This window comes from Neofelis nebulosa, chromosome 2 (assembly GCF_028018385.1).
Source record: "Neofelis nebulosa isolate mNeoNeb1 chromosome 2, mNeoNeb1.pri, whole genome shotgun sequence".
NCBI lineage: Eukaryota > Metazoa > Chordata > Mammalia > Carnivora > Felidae > Neofelis > Neofelis nebulosa.
Window position 1 is genome coordinate 89,727,750 of NC_080783.1, and position 17,699 is coordinate 89,745,448.

The window sequence follows — 17,699 nt, forward strand, 5'->3', positions numbered from 1 at the left end:
GAGAGACCACAATTGAGGGAGAGGGGCAGAGGAAGGGAGAATCTTAAGCAGGCTCCATGCTCAGCACAGAGCCCAATTGGAGGCTCAATCCCATGATGCTGGGATCAAGACCTGAGCCAAAATCAAGATTTGGATGCTCAACAGACTAAACCACCCAGGCAGCCTCATAATTTTATCTTCTATATCACCTATTTGTTCCTCTGATTCTTTCGTCCTTGTGGTCATTACATCGGTTTTGCATCTCAGTTATAGGATATTTTATTTTGGCCTGACTAGTTTTTTATATCTTTTATCTCTGTGGTAAGGTACCCCCTGATGTCTTCTATGCTTTTCTCAAGCCTGCATAGCATCCTTATGATCGTTGCTTTACATTCTGGACAAGGCATATTACTTTTATCTGTTTCAATTAGATCCTTGTCCATGACCTTATCTTATTCTTTCTTTTGGGATGTATTCCTCTCTTGGCATTTTATCTGGGTCTCTGTCTTCTGTGCATTGGGTAAGCCTTTTATGTTTCCTGCTCCTGAGAGTAATGGCTTTGTAATGAAGAGGTTATATATTGTCCAGGGCATGGAGCTTCAGGAACAATCTCTGGTGTATGCTGTGTGCATTCTGTTGCTGTGTTTTGGCTGCTTTTTCCCCATTTGATCCTCTGAAGCATTTCTCCTTGCCTGCAGTGGGGAGTGCTTGGGCCATGGCCAGAGTGTGGCAAGTTGTAACTAGCTGTGCTCTGGTCTGCTCTGGTCTGCTTGTTAAAAAAATACCTGATATTATTTCCACTAGAGTGGAAGTTTTGCAGAAGCCTATTGTCAGTAGACATGGTGAAAGTGGGGGATTTGTGCTGGTCTTCTGGGCGATGGGCCCAATGCTCTTGCTCTTAGGCAACTTGTGCTAGAAAAACAGCACCTGCAGAGCACAGGGGACGAGGTGCTTAATGTAAGCTGTTTAGGCCACCATTTTTGGTACTGTGCATCTCACTGGAGTTAGTTTATGCTGAGGCGTGGGGGAGAGAAATGGCACCACCCCCCTCCATTGTCTCTAATAGGGAATTTCCCACCCTCTGCTGTCTGAAAAGTCCTCCCACAAAAACAAACAATCCCGGGCTTCTGTCAGATCACTGCCTTGACACTGTCTGTGCCCAGGCCTCTGCCAGCCTGGCGGTGCCTTGAAAGTGTGTTCTATCCCAGGCAGATCAGTTGACATTTAAAACTAAACTTTAGAGACCTGGTGTGGTGGTGACCCACACTGGGGGAGGGTTTCACCACTCTGGGACTGATGTAGATTTGTCCCACCAGGGCAGTCTCACCAAAGCACAAGTGGATGGATTTTGAAGTAAAGCTCAGCAAAGTGCCAGAGTCCACGTTACTCACCCTCAGCAGGTATTTCTCTACCTTTGTTGAGGTGCATTCACTGGCTCTTTTGTCCCTGGAGAGGAAATGTCACCTCTCTCCGATGTGCTCCAAGAAAGAAAAATCATCTCTCCCACTGCATCCCAGAGGATCCTCAGGTTGTGCCATTTGCTACCAGTCTTTCTGTCTTCTGCCCAGGAGTATTGAGGCACCTGTCAGGCTCCACACCAGCCACACCACGGACCTCTAAAACTCCAGTCTTTGAGCCCTGCTGCTTGTAAAAATTCACAAAAATCAGCCCTTCTCATTTTCCCAATCGTTGTCTTTGGGGGAAGTGTTTTCCTTGTGTGATTCCCTGGGCACTGCACTCTCTTCCTCTTGCTTCTCCCCATAAACAGTGCTCCCTTCCTTCAGCAGCATCTATGATCATTTTCTCCCCCAAATCACATCTCTACATCTCCTACCACCTAGTATATAGCTTCTTCTCTGCCTTTAGTTGTGCATTTTGCTCTGCAGTCCTCAGATAAATTTTTTGGGTATTCATAATGATTTGTTATTTATCTAGCTGTGTTTGAGGGATGAGGCAAGTCTTGGGTCCCCTATTAGCTTTTCCTCTGTTTTTTATAGTTTCTTTCATGTTATTACATGTTATATTTGAGGTTTTTTTTAAATAGGTGGGATTATAGTTTTCTTTAAATTTGTAAATATTTTAGGCCATTTTTTTAATAAATATCCCCACCATCCTGGTAGACACTAATTACCCATATATTGAGCCGAGTTGTCCTTTAGCTTCATTTATGCCTTTTTTGTCCCTTTTTCTGTTCTTTTTTCTCTGTATGTTTTATTTTCAATAAGTTGTATTATTATGCCTTCAAATTCATTGATCTTTTCTCTCACCATTTATAATCTTCCATTAATACCAACTAGAGTATTTTTCATCTGATATATTATAGTATTCATCTCTGAAAGTTTTTTTTATGACTTAAAGATACTTTTCTGCATGTAATTACCTCCTATGCAAATTCTAACATCTGTGTCAGTTCTGGGTCACATTGATTAATTATTATTCTCATTATGAGCCATGTCTTCCTTCCTAATAATTTTGATTGGATGTCAGGCATTGTGAATTTCACTTTGTTATTTGCTGAACATTTTTTGTATTCCCATAATTTTTTTTTATGTTCGTTCTCACATGCAACTGATTACTTGAAAGCAGTTTGATACTTTTGGTTCTTACATGTATGATTGTTTGTTGGGTCTGGAACAATGTTCATTTGGGGGCTAATTATACCCAATGATTGAGGCAAGGTATTCTGGAGTACCCTATTCAAATGTTATGAATAAGGGATTTTCCATTCTGGCTGGTGAGAAAAAAGTTTTATTTCGGGTCCTCCATGAGCACATGAAATGTTCCCTGTCCTTTTTTTAAAGGATCCTTTCCTACGTTTTGGTCAGTTTCCTCAGATGTGTGTGTCTTATGCTGAGGACTTGAAAAGAACTGTCTGAGGATCTGTGGGGCTCTCTGTGCACCCTCTCTTCTTTGGAAGTCTCAGTTACCTCGTTCTTCCTAGACAAAGCCTATCTCGTCAAGGTGTCTGATGGGATCCATCTGAGTTTTCCTTTCCTGAACTAGGGCCTAGAAATACTGTAAAGGCAGTGGCTGGAGTAAAAATAGAGCTCATGTCATTTGCTTCTCATTTCTCATGATCACTGTCTTTTAATATCTGATGTTTATTGTTTAAAAAAAAAAAAACAACCTCTTACACTGTTGGTGAGAATGCAAACTGATGCAACCACTGTGGAAAACAGTATGGAGGTTCCTCAAAAAGTTAAAAATAAAACCACTTTATCATCCAGAAATTACATTACTAGGTATATACCCAAAGGATATGAAAATAATTATTATAGAGATACATTTACCCTGATGTTTAAAGAAGCCTTATCTATAATAGCCAAATTATGGAAAAAGCCCAAGTACCCAACGACTGATGAATGGATAGAGAAGATGTGTTATATATATACATACACACAACAATGCAATATTATTCAGCCATAAAAGTGAATGAAATCTTGTCATTTGCAATGACATCAATGTAGCCAGAGTGTATTATCCTAAGCAAAATATGTTAGTCAGAAAAAGACAAATACCATATGGTTTAACTCATATGTGGAATTTAGGAAACAAAGAAAACAGATACTAAGAATGATATAACCATATGTGTTAAGATAAAGTACATGAAAAAAAAGATAAAGTACACTGGCTGTAATTACTGCTAAACATTAAAAGATACAAACATTAAAGACACAGATTTTAGCAGTGAAAATTAAGTTCCTTGAATAAACATTTAACAGTAATTAAGCAAAAGAGTTATATTAGTAGCTAACTCTAGTTGATCAATAAAATAAAATGAAATTTTGAAAAATCTACAGCCACTAAGGGGAAAAAAGGAATGTATTTTTCTAAGTAAAAATAAAAACACAACTTTGTATCATTTTTTCCTAGAATAAATGCAAACCAGTAGTTAAAATATGAATAAATTTTTAATGCATTGATAAAATTGTACATGTACATTTTCACGTTATGATTTCACATAGACAAAATATACGTTTGCTCATTAAATGTCCACTGCCTTTTCTTCTGATAATAACCACTAAATTCTATTTTTGGGGAAAACATCTCTCTCTTTTTTTTTAAAGTTTATGAATCTTGGTTCTTTCTTTATTTTTTGTAATATGAAATTTATTGTCAAACTGGTTTACATATAACATCCAGTGCTCATCCCAACAGGTGCCCTCCTCAATACCCATCACTCACCCTTCCCTCTCTCCCACCCCCCATCAACCCTTTGTTTGTTCTCAGGTTTTCATAGTCTCTTATGTTTTGGCTCCCTCCCTCTCTAACCTTTCTTTTTTTTTTTTTTTTTCCTTCCCCTCCCCCATGGTCTTCTGGTAAGTTTCTCAGGATCCACATAAAAGTGAAAACATATGGTATCTGTCTTTCTCTGACTGACTTATTTCATTTAGCATAATACCCTCCAGTTCCATCCATGTTGCTGCAAAGGGCCAGATTTCATTCTTTCTCACTGCCAAGCAGTATTCCATTGTATATATAAACCACATCTTCTTTATCCATTCATCAGTTGATGGACATTTAGGCTCTTTCCATAATTTGACTATTGTTGAAAGCACTACTGTAAACAGTGGGGTACATGTGCCCCTATGCATCAGCAGTCCTTTATCCCTTGGGTAAATACCTAGCTGTGCTATTGCTGGGTCCTAGGGTAGTTCTATTTTTAGTTTTTTGAGGAACCACCACACTGTTTTCCAGAGTGACTGCACCAGTTTGCATTCCCACTAACCATGCAAGAGGGTTCCCGTTTCTCCACATCCTTGTCAGTATCTATAGTCTCCTGATTTGTTCATTTTAGCCACTCTGACTGGTGTGAGGTGGTATCTGAGTGTGGTTTTGATTTGTATTTCCTTGATGAGGAGCGACGTTGAGCATCTTTTCATGTGCCTTTTGGCCATCTGGATGTCTTTAGAGAAGTGTCTATTCATGTTTTCTGCCCATTTTTTCACAGAATTATTTGTTGTGGTTGCTTTTAGTTTTGTTGATTGTTTCCTTTGCAGTGCAGAAGCTTTTTATCTTGATGAGGTCCCAATAGTTCATTTTTGCTTTTAATTCCCTTGCCTTTGGAGATGTGTCAAGTAAGAAATTGCTGAGGTTGAGGTCAGAGAGGTTTTTTTCCCTGCTTTCTCCTCTAGGGATTTGATGGTTTCCTGTCTCATATTCAGGTCCTTTATCCACTTTGACTTTATTTTTGTGAATGGTGTCAGAAAGTGGTCTAGTTTCATGCTTCTGCATGTTGGTGTCCAATTCTCCCAGCACCATTTGTTAAAGAGACTGTCTTTTTTCCATTGGATATTTTTTCCTGCTTTGTCAAACATTAGTTTGCCATACTTTTGTGGGTCTAGTTCTAGGGTTTCTATTCTATTCCATTGGTTTATGTGTCTGTTTTTGTGCCAATAGCATGCTGTCTTGATGATTACAGCTTTGTAGTAGAGGCTAAAGTCTGGGATTGTGATTCCTCCCGCTTTGGTCTTCTTCAAAATTACTTTGGTTATTCTGGGCATTTTGTGGTTACATACAAATTTTAGGATTGTTTATTCTAGCTTCTAGAAGAATGCTGGTGCAATTTTGATTGGGATTGCGTTGAATGTGTAGATAAATTTGGGTAGTATTCACATTTCAACAATATTTATTCTTCCAATACATGAGCATGGAATGTTTTTCTATTTCTTTATATCTTCTTCAATTTCCCTCATAAGCTTTCTATAGTTTTGCGCATACAGATCTTTTACATCTTTGGTTAGGTTTATTCCTAGGCATTTTATGCTTCTTGGTGCAATTGTGAATGGGATCAGTTTCTTTATATGTCTTTCTGTTGCTTCATTATTAGTGTATAAGAATGCAACTGATTTCTGTACATTGATTTTGTATCCTCCAACTTTGCTGAATTCATGTATCAGTTCTAGCAGACTTTTGGTGGAGTCTTTCCAGTTTTCCATGTATAATATCATGTCATCTGCAAAAAGTGAAAGCTTGACTTCATCTTTGCCAATTTTGATGCCTTTGATTTCCTTTTGTTGTCTGATTACTGATGCTAGAACTTCCAACACTATGTTAAACAACAGCGGTGAGAGTGGACATCCCTGTCGTGTTCCTGATCTCAGGGGGAAAGCTCTCAGTTTTCCCTATTGAGAATGATATTAGCTGTGGGCTTTTCATAAATGGACTTTATCATGTTTAAGTATGTTCCTTCTATCCCAACTTTCTCAAGGGTTTTTATTAAGAAAGGATGCTGAATTTTGTCAAATGCTTTTTCTGCATAGATTGACAGGACCATATGATTCTTATCTTTTCTTTTATTAGTGTGATGTATCACATTTATTGATTTGTGAATGTTGAACCAGCCCTGCATTCCAGGAATGAATCCCACTTGATCATGGTGAATAATTCTTTTTATATGCTGTTGAATTCGATTTGCTGGTATCTTATTGAGAATTTTTGCATCCATATTCATCAGGGATATTGTCCTATAGTTCTCTCTCTCTCTTTTTTTTTTTTTTTTTTTTTTTTTTTGCTGGGTGTCTGTCTGGTTTAGGAATCAATGTAATGCTGGCTTCATAGAATGAGTCTCAAAGTTTCCTTCCCTTTCTATTTTTTGGAACAGCTTGAGAAGGATAGGTATTATCTCTGCTTTAAATGTCTGGTAGAATTCCCCTGGGAAACCATGTGGTCCTGGACTCTTATTTGTTGGGAGATTTTCAATAACTGATTTAATTTCTTAGCTGGTTATGGGTCTGTACAAGTTTTCTATTTGTTCCTGTTTGAGTTCTGGAAGTGTTTGGGTGCTTAGGAATTTGTCCATTTCTTCCAGGTTGTCCAGTTTGTTAGCATATAATTTTTCATAGTATTCACTGATTACTGCTTGTATTTCTGAGGGATTGGTTTTAATAATTCCATTTTCATTCATGATTTTATCTATTTGGGTCATCCCCCTTTTCTTTAAAAAATTTTTTTAACGTTTATTTATTTTTGAGACAGAGAGAGACAGAGCATGACCAGGGGAGGGTCAGAGAGAGAGGGAGGCACAGAATCCAAAATAGGCTCCAGGCTCCAAGCTGTCAGCACAGAGCCCGACACGGGGCTTGAACTCACGGACTGTGAGATCATGACCTGAGCCAAAGTCAGACACCCAACCGACTGACCCACTCAGGCACCCCTTGTCATCCCCCTTTTGTTTTTGAGAAGCCTGGCTAGAGGTTTATCAATTTTGTTCATTTTTTCAAAAAAAACAACTCTTGGTTCATTGATCTGCTGTACAATTTTTTTAGATTCTATATTGTTTATTTCTGAGCCCAGGAAGATGGCAGCAGAGGAGGGCGCTGGGCTCACTGCATCCTGCTGATCACTTAGATTCCACCCACATCTGCCTAAATAACCCAGAAAATGGCCAGAAGACTAGCAGAACATACCCTCCAGAGCCAAGCATAGAAATATCTCTATTCAATATAGATTTGGGTGGAAATGACATTAACCTCATTTTCTGCAGAATTTACTTGGTTAACTCTAACACAATTTAATCAGAATATTCCAATATTCTAACTACAATGATTTAGGCAAAGGTTTTATTCAATTTAGGTCAATGGTTATAAAGTCTTATTTAGAAAAAAATATTATTAGCTAATGCTTTTATGCTATAGGAATTCTTCCAAGAGGTTTGACTATGTTAACTAATCATTCAAAAATCCTGGTTGTAGAGACTGGCCTTTTATAGATGAAGAAGTTATGACATTTTTTAGAGCACCTGGCTAGCTCAGTCAGAAGATCACCCAACTGTTGTTCTCAGGGTCATGATTTCGAGCCCCACATTGGATGTAGAGATAAGGAAAACTAAATAACTAAATAAACATAAAAAAAGAAGTTATGACACTTTAGATATTATGAAGCTAAACTCGTAATTGGTCAAACTGAGGCCTGTAGCCAGGCAAATCTGACTCACTACTGTGATAATCTCAAAAACTTTGTAATACTGGAACAGTTGGGAGAAGATAGCTCTCTTCTCTCTGGATGTGGAAGCTAACGTAATACCCTGGAGCTTCCAGGAGCCAAGATTTAGAATCTGAGACTGAAGTCAATACAGAGGTAAAGAGAAGTCGAGAAAGGGATAGTGGACCCTAGGTTCTTCCCAATGATACAATGTGAGCTTCTGTGTCCAGTTGAACAACACCGATCTCTGGAATTTCAGTTAGTGAGCCAATAAAGTTTCCATCATTTTATTTGATACCATCCTATTCCACCAGTTTAAATTGGGGTTCTGCACTTGAAACTGGAGTTTTGACAAGCACACCAAATAAAATTTCCCCTCAATTCTAGAAAGCCCTTGTTTCATATTTGGATTATCTCTGGTGAGCCACTCATGTCCACAGTAGTTAAACCTAAATTCCTCTTGTGTCCTGGTATTTGGTCTGTATCTTCTTACTCTTATGTTACTTATACCACCAGCAAATATTCCCCTGTGAGTATCAAAGCCAACTTTTCAACTATGCGGGACACAACTGACCTCATTTTTTTAAAAATATCGGAGATAGGTGTTCTGCTTGGTCTTATAAAGTGAGCTTTTCATTTTCTTGCTTCCTGACCAGCTATAAGCCTAACACTTTATGAGACATGAAAAAGCTTTATTTTCTCTACATAAACTACTACTCAGTAAAGAAAATGAGAGCAATCTTAATAAATGAGTGCATGAATAGAATGTAGTTTTTTTTTTATTGAAAGATTTTAAAATACAGAATAAACTTGAAAACATCATTAAAATCACATATCCCAAAAGAAGGATTGGTTTCAGTGACCTGGGTATTCGTTGTCAGTTTTAAGATCCAAAGTGATATTCAAAAATTTTAATGGTATCTAGGTTGATCCGTAATTTATTAGGACTTATTGGTAGCACCCATCAGGAACACAAAGGCTCCATTCTTTGTGTAGGTGAATATGCAAATAGTACTTGTATATGTATTGCATGTGTGTGTGTGTGGGTTTTTGAGAATTATTTCTAGGTACTGTATCTTATAAATTTGTAAAAATCCATTTAACATAAAGTAACAGATGTGAAACAGTTATTATAGCAATATGTATCTAGTAAAATATCCATTTGAATATTTTCCTGGCATAGTATTTAAAAGCCTAAGTTCAGAACTTGCAACTTGGGTTCAAATCTCAACATTGTTCCTTATTGGTTGTTGCTGCATAAGATATTTTTATGTGTACCATATATATATTTTTTTAAGTTGGAGGACCAAGACATTTAGCCTTTTCTTTTTTCTTTTTTTACTTCAATAAATCTTTCAATATTAAGGCAGGCAGTTCCTGGAATCCCTTGCATCTTGCCTGCAAGAAGCACAACTTCGAATCTTATCAAGGGATCAGAAATTCTGGTAAGCTGGTTGGTTCTTCTAAGTCCAGGAAGTGCCATGTTCTCTGGCCGGTATTCCAGGAATGATGATGACATATATGCAGCAGTTCTGAGAACCTACAGAGATGTGGGCACTTTTCTCCCATCTATAACTAACATATAACCTAATTTCCTAATGCTAAGTCTATTAGGCTGATGTGCCTTAGACCTTTTGCTTGAGTCTTTTTAAAACTGAATTTGACAAAGTATTTAAAATTGTAACAGTGGGGAAGATATTCTATGACAGAGAAATTGACAGGGTTATCCAATAAGTCTCATTTCATATGGTTTTAAAGCTGGCCTAATTTAATATTCATAGTAGATTATTCTTTAAAAACAATGAAAAAGTGCTAATTTTGTTAGCATCATTATTTAGACATTTTGTAGTATCTCATAATTCAATATTTTCTGCTTTCAGCTGGAAGCAAAAATGTATCCATAGAATTGAATACCAGCTATAAATGCAGTTTGCATTTTATTTTTATTTATAGATATTTATGAACTCTTCCATCATTGTGCCATGTACATCTTTAATTTTTCTTTTTTAAAATTTCTTTAAGTTTATTTATTTAGAGAGAGAGAGATTGACAGAGAGGGAGAGAGACAATTCCCAGCAGGCTCCTCACTGAGCCCCAATGTGGTACTCGAACGCATGAACGTGTGAGATCCTGCCCTGAGTGAAAATCAAGAGTACAACTCTTAATCAACTGAGCTACCCAGGCACCCCTTCTTTAATGTATCTTTGATAAAGGTTCTGCCTACTCTGAAATTCCAACTCAAGTTTGTGATTTAAGCTATATATCTTCTCCTTACCTAACTGGCAGTTTCAGGGCATTAAGAAATTATATAGATGATTATTTTGGTAGATATCTGCAAACAGATGCATTTTTCTTAACTAATTTACCATCAGATCAGGTATGTTTTTGCTCATCATTTTATTTCAAATACTCCACTATGTGTATTGTGTGACACAAAGTTAAAACTCATTAAATTGTTTTGAATAAATGAATGATATTAGATACACATTAAAATGGAAAGGGAAATATAATTGAAAATCCCAGGCCTTTAAAAAAGTGAAGCTCTCTTTTATAGATGGGGAATCGAGGATAGGGAAGAGTTTCTTTTGTGCAGATTAATTTCTACTTTGTTGAAATTCATTATTACTATGCAATTTAGGAATCTAAGACATTTACATGCAAGCTTTGAAACAGTAGTATTAATGAAAGGGAACAGTGAAGATTCAAAATCAGTACAATCAAAATTTGTCAAATTCCTTAAGGACATACATTTTTACCTATAACCTATTTTATTCTACGTTCTAGTTAAAACTCTTCTACATTCTCAGCAATAACCCCTGCACACAGACACACTGTAAATTGGCAAAATATCTGACCATACACATGGAGCTTTGTAGAAACTTAAATATCTAGTGTATGTTATTATTTTATATTTCATAAAAGCACCTTAATGTCTTCTAAATGAATTTTTTGTGAGGCTTTCTAGTTTCATTTGATCTTTATTAGTAATAATTAATATAATCCAGTCTCCATCATCTGCACGTGTTGTACACAGTAGTAATGAATCATGCAAAGTGTAATTCAGAAATAATTTTTATTTGTATGTGGGAAGTATTATGTGATGTTTTGGAGTAAATTTCCCTCCTTAATTATGTTTTGCTTAAGGTAATTAGTTTGCACTCCCTGAGCACACGTCAGTTGACAGTGGGGGAAATAGAGCCCTGACGTATTCTGGGAAAACGTTTTTAAATATTGCAGCTGAACAACATGCAGACACTCAGTACTTGTATATAACCTGGGAAAAGTCCAAGGAGGCTAGTACCGTCTGGAGGGTTATTCTGTCTTGGTGATCAAATCATATTCCTCAAAAATAGCTGCATACATCTCTAATTTAACTCGGTCAATCTGTTCTCACCATGCCAATTTTATAAAGGAGATCCAGTAAACTAGACAGCTTAATGGACAGAACTCAAGACCAAATGGACATTCAGTTTATTGTTACTTCTATTAGGTCTGCTTGTCTCTCTCTGTGTATATAGATGATTACTTAAAATGTTATTTCATTTTCTCCCTATAACAGTATATTCTTGTTTGTTTGTTTGTTTGTTGTTTCAGTACTTTGAGTCATAGCTAAAAAGTCACACTTCCAGAGACATTGTATAGAAAATCATTGCTGGAGCACTCTTGGTGCTCAGAATTCATTATAGTTTAGACAATAGAAGGAAATAAATTCTAAGTACAACTGTACTACACAGACAAAATGAAATTTTATTCTACGGTGTTTCTAGGTAGCAAATGTTTCTATGCTGTGTGCTAAAAAGTACATATTTTCATTACATTTTTAAAGGACTTGGTTGGATCATATTAATAAGAGGAATGAGAGGTTTATACTAAATGTGAATCTTTGTACACGTCCTTTTTCTACTAACCTCTCCCTTCAGAGAATCTCTCTTTCTCTCTTCCCAATGCACGCGCGCACACACACACACACACACACACACACACCTTTTTACATTAGGCAAGTATTTGAAATCTAACCTTCAGTTTCTTTAATTTTGAGTATTAAAAAACATATTGATTGTAGCTAGTGATAATATTTCTGTTTTAATGTTAAAATTTCTAATCTTACCCTTGATACACTGATGGGGCAACATATATACCTGGGATTTATGGAGTCTGGTTTCTTTAACTATAGTTTACATGAATGTTAATAACCCATGCAGCAAAGACATAATAGTAAATGAAATGCAATAATATAGACCATGAATACTAATGCATGCACCAGAGACCCTGGCCCATGATAGATCTATAATAATGTTTCTCTTTATCTTGCTGGGTTTTTTTTATTGGTGATTGTCAATACATTGACTCCTATTTTCCTAAAGGTAAATAGTGATCTGTACTTTACTTATTCCTGTTTGCAATGCACTGTATACTTTATTTAGAAAACTTTTTTTCTTCTCTTCGAGTTAATAAATTTAAGCTGGGCCTACTAAATCCTCTAAGGGACAGATAAGAATCCAAAGAAGGGTCTATATTTAATATGAGCTTGGAAGAACTACTGTAGATTAATCAGGTATTGCACCATTGGAAGAGGGATGTTACTGGTAGGGAATGCTAAATGCAGATGCACAGAAAGGACAGAGAGATGGGGTGGTGGAGTCTTATCTAGAGAGAGAAAGAGAGGGAGAGATGAAGGGAAGAAAAGGAAAAAGAGAATTTGAAGAAACTTCAAGTAGTTAAATATGGTCTGAGCATAGCACTCAATGGGGGAACTGGCAAGAAAAAACATACTACATAGGAAACCAGGGCTCAACTAGCAGATGGTTTTCTATGCCAGGTAAAGATATTCATCGGGTTTTGTGGGACATGCCATCAAAGACTTTGATGAGAAGTTACAGAGTGAGATTTCATTTTAAAAGATGATTCTGATGGAACATAAAGAACGGTTTATATTAGTAAAACTTGAAGTAGGGAGACCTGGCTGAAATCTGTGGCTGCATTCCAACTGAGGTAGATTAGGGAGGTCAATGTACATGAGGAGAGGAGGATAATTTAAATGTATTAAGGCAGTAGAACTATGGGTGTACAGGGAAAGGGATAAAATGGTGACTTTCTTGTTTCTTGTCTGGGTAATTCAGTGGATTCAGGTGCAAACACTGAAATAGGAATGACAGAGTAGAAGATTTGAATGTTTCTCTCTGGTGTGTGTGTGTGTGTGTGTGTGTCGGGGGGTGGTTTTCTGTGTGTTTGGGAAGACATTATGCATTCCGTTATAAATCATTGAGTTTGAGATACCGGAGACGTCTAACTGGAATTGCATAGTAGGAGTTAGGAATATGCCTAATTAAGAATATGCAACTGGATTTTAGAAAATATATCTGAATTTCAGGTTTTAAAAACAGAGTTGCCATCAGTAGTTGGAGCCACTGGGGACTGGTAAAATCATCCATCTATCCATTCACTAACTACTAATGCAACACATATAAAAAGGACATATTGCATGCCTTGTGTGGGAAATAATAAGTGAAGTCAGTGAATAATAAGTTATCAATGGTTTTGGAGTGAGTATTTGCAGAGAAAGAAAAAGTGTAACTGAGCATTTATGGGGTATTTATTATGAACCAGAAAAGTCAAAATGATTGCTTTTTTTCATCTTCAAAATAATCTTATGCGGTAGGTACTACTCTCATTTTACAGAAAAAGAAATAGAGGAGGTGAATAGTTGAAAAAATTAGCTAACATTACACATCTAATAAGTCTCCAGATCTTATTGTACTTTGAATGTTGTTCGAATTTTCTTATTAGAATATTTCCTTAACAGAATTTTTTACAGGAGAGAAAATTAAGACAGATGATACCAATATATCAAAAGACATACAGTATTGTGAGAAAAGACATATTACAGGTAGCTATAAAAACTACTATGATTAAATTTGGGAATAACATGAAAGAGATTCTGGAGAGAATAACTTGAAATATGGATTATCTATCTCAGGAGCCTTTCCTGTGGCACCAGGGACCTTCAAGAATCACTTTATTCTGGGTAGACATTCTGTCATGTTCAAAGTTAGATGGAAATTAAAGCAATAATAGCAAAAACAAGTAACTTAAGTCAAAATTCATGTTGTTGAAAAATTTTATTACTGTAAAACACATCGGGGTGTATTTTTCCACAGGACATGTGGAATGATTTTTGTTACCCAACATGGAATCATTATTGATCGATTGATTGGAAGTCACTGGCCCTGTTGTTGTTGTTGTTGATGTTGTTGTTGTTTTAATTATTGAAGTATACTTGACATAGAATGTTATATTAATATAACAAGGTGATTAGACAGTTCATCACTTAAGCTCACCATAATGAGTGTTGTCATCATTCGCCACCATACAACGTTACTACACTATTATTGACTATACTCTGTGCTGTACATTTTATCTCTATGATTTATTTATCTTATACCTGGAAGTTTGTACCTTTTAATACCCTTTCCCCAACCCACCTCCTCTCTGGCAACCACCAGTTCTCTATATTTGAGAGTCTACTTGTTTTTCAGTTATTTTGTTTGTTCATTTGTTTTTCTTTAGATTCCACATATAAGTGAAATTATATGGTATTTGTCCTTCTCTGACATATTACACTTAGCATAACATCCTCTAGGTCCATCCATATTGTCACAAATGGCAAGGTTTCATTTACTTTTATCTCTGAGTGATATTTTATTATGTAGACATGCACACACATAAACACACCATATCTTCTTATTCATTCACCTATTGATGGAATTATGTTGGTTCCATATCTTGGTGATTGTAAATAATGGTGCAACAAACAGCATATATCTTTTTGAATTAGACACATAGATCAATAAAATAGACACATAGATCAACAGAATAGACACATAGATCAACAGAATAGAGAATTTTCATTTTCTTTGTGTAAATACTCAGTAGTGTGATTACTGGATCATATGATATTTCTATTTTCATTTTTTGAGTAACGCCCATACTGTTTTCCACAGTGACTGCACCAATTTACATTCCTGCCAACAGTGCACAAGGGTTCCCCTTTCACCACATCCTATCCAGTACTTGTTATTTCTTGTCCTTTTGATTTTCGCCATTCTGACATGTGTGACGTGATATCTCATTGTAATTTTGACTTGCATTCTCCTAATGATTAGTGATATTGAGCATTTTTGTTGTGTTGGCCATCTGTATGTCTTGTTTTGAAAAAGTTTACTCAGGTTCTCTGCCCATTTTTACTCTGATTATTATTATTATTTTTGGGTGGTGTTGGGTTCTATAAGTTCTTTGTATAATTTGGATATTAATCTTTTATTGGATATATCATTTGTACATATATTCCCCCAATCAATAGGTTGCCTTTTTGTTTTATTGATGGTGACTTTGCTGTGCAAAAGCTTTTTATTTTGATACCATTCCAATAGTTTATTTTTTGTTTTTCTTCCCCTTGCCTGAGGAGAAAAATCTATAAATATGTTGCTAAGGCTAGTGTCCAAGAGATCACTGCCTGTTTTGTTTTGCTTTTTAGGAGTTTTGTGGTTTGAGGTTTCACATTTAGGTCTCTCAATCCATTTTGAGCTTTTGTGTATTGTGTAAAAAAGTGGTGCAGTTTCAGTCTTTTGCATGTAGCTATTCAGTTTTCTCAACAACATTTATTGAAAAGACTGTATTTTTCTCATTGGATATTCTTGCCTCTTTTATCATAGATTATTTGACCGTATAAGCATGGATTTATTTCTGGGCTCTCTATACTATTGATCTGTGTGTCTGTTTATTTGGGTTTTTTTTGTGTTTGTTTGTTTTCTGTGCAGTGCCATACTCTTTTGATTTCCACAGCTTTGTAGTATATCTTGAAATCTGGGATTGTGATACCTCCAATTTTGTTCTTTCTCAAGATTGCTTTGGCTATTTGATGTCCTTTGTGGTATCATACAAATTTGAGGATTATTTGTTGTACGTCTGTGAAAAATACTATTATTTATTTGATAGGGTTTGCATTGAATCTGGAGATTGCTTATTAATTCTTCCAATCCATGAAGAATTCTCCATTCTTCCTTCTTCTTTCCATTTGTTTGTATCATCTTCTTCTTTTTTTTTTAATGTTTATTTATTTATTTATTTATTTGAGTAAGAGAGAGAGAGAGAGAGAGCGAGCACACAAGTAGGGGGAATGGCAAAGAGAGAGGGAGACACAGAATCCAAAGCATGCTCCAGGCTCTGAGCTGTCAGCAGAGAGCCCAGTGCAGGGCTCAAACCCACAAACCATGAGATTATGACCTGAGCCTAAGTTGGACACTTAACTGACTGGGCCCCCTCCCCAGGTGCCCCAATTGTTTGTATCATCATCAAAATTTCTTTTTTCATCAATGTCTTAGAGTTTTCAGAGTACAAGTCTTTCATCTCCTTGATTAATTTTATTCCTGGGCATTTTATTATTTTTGGTGCAATTGTAAATAGAATTGTTTTCTTAATTTCTCTTCCTGCTGCTTCATTATTAATATATAGAAACACAACAGATTTCTGTACATAAATTTTATATCTTGTAGTTTACTGAATTTATTAGTTCTAATAGTTTTATCAGTGGAATCTTGACGGTTTTCTATATATAATATCATGTCATCTGCAAATAGTGACAGTTTTACTTCTTCCTTACCGATTTGGATGCCTTTTATCTAATTGTTAATTTATTCTAATTCCAGTGATATGTTGAATGAAAGTGGTAAGCGTGGACATCTTTTCTTGGTCCTGTCCTCAGGGAAAAGTTCTCACTTTTTCCCTATTAAGGATGAGTTTAGCTGTGGGTTTTTCATATATGGCCTTTATTATGTTGAGGTGTGTTCCCTCTAAGCCCACTTTGTTGGAAGTCTTTATCATGAACAAGTGTTGTATTTTTCAATATTTTTTTTTTGCATCTATTGATGATTTTTACTTTTCCTCTTACTAAATATATGTATCATATTGATTTAAAATAATTTTTTATTATGTAAGAACAATGCCTTCTACTTTCATAGTATATTTATATTTTCAGTGTTTCCAGAATTTTTAAAATATATAAAAGACTATGACCTTTGTATACTTGTATATTTTAAATAACTTACCATTCATCAAAAGAAAACAACAGATTTACAAGCAGTGAATATGGATTACCTCATTAATCTAATAATTTGTTTTATTAATACCTTGGTATACACATTTCACAAAAGTGCAACTCTGTTGGATAATTTCCTAGAACTTGGAACAGTGGGATAAAATTTACTCACCTTTTAGATTTAATATACATTTCTAAATATTTCTGTATAGAGTTTGGAACAGTTAACTTTACAAACATTGCATGGATGTGTTTACCTATACTCATGTTGGATCTCTGTGTTAACAACGTTTAGTTGTTAGTAGTCTGCTAAGTGTAAAAGTATTTAAGTATAATTTTAACTTTCATTTCTCTCATGATAAAAGGTCAGCAACCTTTCATAGGTTTAACAATCACTGGTATTTGCCCATTTTTCTATTGTTTTTAAAAATTTGTTCTATTAATATGTTAAAGAAATAGTATTTGCTATATGAGTTGTAAATGTATACCAGGTTTGGCTGTATTAATTGTGATTCTTTTTTCCTTATAATTTTTTTTTAGTTTTTAAATTTATTTTAAAAATTTATGGTCATTCTAGTTGCTTTCAAAATAAAAATGAAACATCTCCATGACAATGTTATTATTTTTAAAATTATTCCATATTTTTCTAATACTTTAATGTCTCATTTTGTAGGATTAAATTCTATATCTATTTCTTTCAATT

At 35.5% G+C, this 17,699-nt stretch overlaps 1 protein-coding gene across 4 annotated transcripts in view; it reads left to right on the top strand.

Moving 5' to 3' along the window:
- LRP1B (LDL receptor related protein 1B) overlaps nt 1-17,699 on the top strand; it is a 1,890,044-nt gene that overhangs the window by 988,029 nt on the left and 884,316 nt on the right. The window lies entirely within an intron of this gene.